The following is a 4,148-nucleotide window of genomic DNA, read 5'->3' as shown; positions in this document are numbered from 1 at the left end:
TCTAATCACAGTTTCATTTTTTTTGTCTCAGGTAGCCCTGAAATATTTACCATTGTAGTATTTGCAAAGGTAATTGATAAATATATGGGATTTACATTTGAAATGCAGAAGCTGACTGAATAAAAATACAGGATGAACGGCAAACTCTCCTCCACAGTGATGTGACAGGTGCTGCTGAAATACAGAAAGAAGAAGGTGTTGAATTGTCTTAGCAGCCTTCAAAAGCTCTTCTTTAAAACAATGACCCCAATTCTCATCAACACTGAACAGATCAGAGGAAAGTGTGCCTTACACAGGGATTTTACTGATGGTCTTGTACCACAGCAGATTGCAACAATGTGTGGGAGTGTGTGTGTGTCTTTGAATGACCATTGAGAGGATTTTATTGATCTCTCTGAAGCTTTTCTTGAGGTGGAGGGATGAAACAATAGTGATGGATGTGTGTGTGTGTGTGTGTGTGAGTGTGTGTGAGTGTGAGAGAGAATGACCATTGAGATAATTTTATTGATCTTTCTAAATCTGTTCTTGAGGTGGAGGGATGAAACAATAGGGATGGATGTTGGGCCTGTGCCTCTTGTTTTTTGGTTAAAGTGGGATTGTAAAGTTAAAGTAAAAAAGAAAATCTAGACCAGGGGAGGGCAGAAGTTTGACATGTGCCATGGTTGGAGGAGAGGTGGAGTTTCTAAATCGATTCTCTTCCCTCTTTAAAGGCTCTGTGAAAGGGACGGTCATTTTAGGGAAGACCTTTAAAATGGATTTTCTGCCTCTTTACAAAGAGTAGATGAGTGAAAGGGTTTGAAGGGCCAGATGGAAAGAGGGAAGCTGTAAAATTGATCTCCAACTTTTAAGTGATGTGTTGAAGGTGGAAAATAGAATGTGCCATTCTTTATAAGGTCATTTCAATGGGTGTCATTGTGAAAAACGGCGGATCGGAGTTTGTAATGATCCTGATAGGATTCATTCTCCAGTATAGATGGACGTAATGCTTGAGAAATGAAAGGAATTGTTGAATTTTGGGGGGATGGGTCTGACCATTTTTTGTTATTTTTTAAATCCGTTTCATTGCTGATAGCTAGAGAGGAAGAAAAAGACAGATAGAGGAGAGATGAGAGAAACAGACTGAGAGGTAAAAGCTATTGTAACATGGGACTGGACTGTCAAGGAAGAAAAGAAGCAATAAAACTCTCTTTCCTCTGTTTCTTTTCTTTAACCCACTATGGTACGGTGCAGCCATATGGCAACATACTATTTCCCTTTGCTTTCTAGGGTTTCAGAAAAGACTATAACAAATCGTTGGAATTAAAATGGCATTTGCTGAAGAAACCAATAATATGCTATTTTTAACCTACATTACATTCTCATCAAATTGCACTTTTCTAATACAATACTACTTTTGTTATATGTTGTTATTCTAGTTATTTGAGCTATTTTATGTAAAATCTCTTTGTAATTGAACTATTTAACTATATTGAACTATATATTTACTATGGTAAAATTGCCATATGATCATTACTTTTCTTTAAAAATCTGTTATTTGATTAATCTGATGTAAAATCTCATTGTAATCTGACTTTTGCTCTATATTTATTAGGTTAATTACATGTTGTTGTTCACAGATTTTCTTTTCTAACTTTTTTTTTACATAAAATTTAGAAAATGAATGTTGTCATATGGCATCTTCATACCACAAAGAATTGTAATAATGACGAGAACCAACGAGAACCCTCGTTGGTAATTTTTTTACATAATAGTATATTTTAAAAATGTAATAGTATGCATTAATTATACATTTTTGATTTCTTTCTTAGGAAATGTGAACATCTGTATTCCATGGAAGAGACAAGAAAAATTGCAAACAAAGAGGATCATGTACACTTTTGAAAACCATATGTTTGTAGAAGTTTTCACTTGTGGTTCAAAATTGCCACATGATAATATTCATTTTTGTTTAAAAATCTGTTATTCTTGTAATTTGAGCTATTTTATGTAAATCACATTGAAAAACTATTCCATTTGTTAGAACATAATATGTACCATTTTTATTAATCAATAGAAAAGTAGACAGAGGTAATTGCAGAAGTGTGCCGCAGCAGGGGCTCTGAAGAGCAGTAATATGCAAAAGTTTCCTCTTAAGTAATAAGAGAGATGGGAAAGTGTGGAGTGTGCTGCTGGAGACACTGGTGCAATTAACTTTCCCTTTTTCCGGTCCAAAGTAAAAATTTGCATATACAAGAGGAAGGCTGTAAAATTTATTTTTACATTCTGTCTTGAAGTGTTCACCTACTTTTAGTTAATGAAGCAATGCTCAAACTAAAATAATAAATCACAAAATCTGAAATTACATTATCTATCTATCTATCTTTCTATCTATCTTTCTATCTATCTATCTTTCTACCTATCTATCTATATCATCCCTTGCCATGGTGATGAACACTTATTAAACTTTCTGCAAATCTACACTTTTGAAAGATTTGATTAAAGTTGTTAGAAGCCCCTCTGTGTCCATCTAGCCATTTCTATCTTCTTGTATTTTATCAGAGGTTAATGCTGTGTGATATTAGAAAGAAGGAGGAGGAGAGGACAGTACGGTTCATTTTGTGATCAGCAGAAGTGTGGCAGATGGGGGGTTGAGCGGGTGTGTGAAGGATTGAGGCAGTAAAATTTATTCTCTCATTCTCTTGAGTAGTAAGGAGCGGTGAATGCAGAAGTGTGCCAGTATGGATGGGAAAAGAATGGACGCAGAGGTGGAAGGGAGGGGTGATGTCCATTAAAGTGCTTTTTATTAGCACACACTAGAACCCAGCAGAGCAACAGCCATCAGTTTATCACGGCATAATGGAGGCTAGACCACACACACACACTGTAAAACAACAACTGGACTGACCTCTCAAGTGTATATTTACCCGCTTTATTTGACCTGGCTGGCAATGTGAGTCAAGTGCCTTTGTTGAGGAATTCTCCTGTGTGTCCTCTCCTAAACAGAAAGGTTCTTCCAATTTTGCTCCACATTAGGATCAACAAAGAGCCCAGAGTATCAGGTTCTTGATGTGCCTCTTTTGTTCTAGTTTTTTTTAAGGTATCTGCTGTTCTATCCTTGTTCTGTCTGTCCATTCATCATTCTGTCCATCCATCCGTCTATCTATCTATCTATCTATCTATCTATCTATCTATGTATACGTCTCTCTGTCTATCACTTTCTATCTGCCTATCCACCCATCCATTCATTCATCCATTAATTCATCCATGCATCCATCCATCTGTCCATCTATCCATCCATGCATGCATCCATTCATTCATTCATTCATTTATTCATCCATCCGACCATCCATCCATTCATCCATGCAACCATCCATTCATCCATGCATTCATCCATGCAACCATCCATCCATCCATTCATCGTGCATATATCCATTCATCCATCCTTCCAATCATTCATCCATCCATCCATTCATTAATTCATTCATCCATTCATCCATGCATCCATCCATTCATTCATGCATCTATCCATTCATCCATCCATCCATTCACCCAACCACCCATCCATCCATCCATTCACTCATACATCTATCCATTCATCCATCCATCCATTCACCCATCCATCCATCCATTCACTCATTCATCCATACATCCAACCAGGTTGTATATTATAGAAGTATTCAAACTACATAAGGCCTATACAAGCATCAAATTTCATGGGTTTTTTTAGCTTTTAAATAAGGTAACATATGGTTTTCAATATGGTAACATCAGTACAATTTGGTTGTCATCACAACAGAAACAAGCCTGATGGTTCCATCATGACATCATTCTTACAATTTTTTTAGGGAAGTGCTGTCAAATGCGATTTGTCTTACACCTAATTACAGTAGAGATCCTGTGTCAGTGGTGGAAGTTTGTGGTTCTGTCCCCAAACTACCTCGAATTGCTCTAAATGACTCAAGTTCATGCTTACAAACAGCTTGTTTGTACATCCATGGAGAAATGAAATCACATTTTTGAGCTTAAAAAACACCCAAAGCTGTCTCAGACTATTGCCTCTGTCCGATAACATAAGTCTGAGAAACAATAAAACTGTCACAAGAACCCATTACAGTGACACTTTATCAGAGATATAACTAGAAAAAAAAAATGTGTGTGTGTGTGTGTGT

Source organism: Sinocyclocheilus grahami, unplaced genomic scaffold, assembly GCF_001515645.1.
Source record: "Sinocyclocheilus grahami isolate Dianchi unplaced genomic scaffold, SAMN03320097.WGS_v1.1 scaffold116.1, whole genome shotgun sequence".
In the NCBI taxonomy this organism is placed as follows: Eukaryota; Metazoa; Chordata; class Actinopteri; order Cypriniformes; family Cyprinidae; genus Sinocyclocheilus; species Sinocyclocheilus grahami.
The sequence above is the reverse complement of the archived record's forward strand: the minus strand, read 5'-3'. Positions refer to the sequence as shown.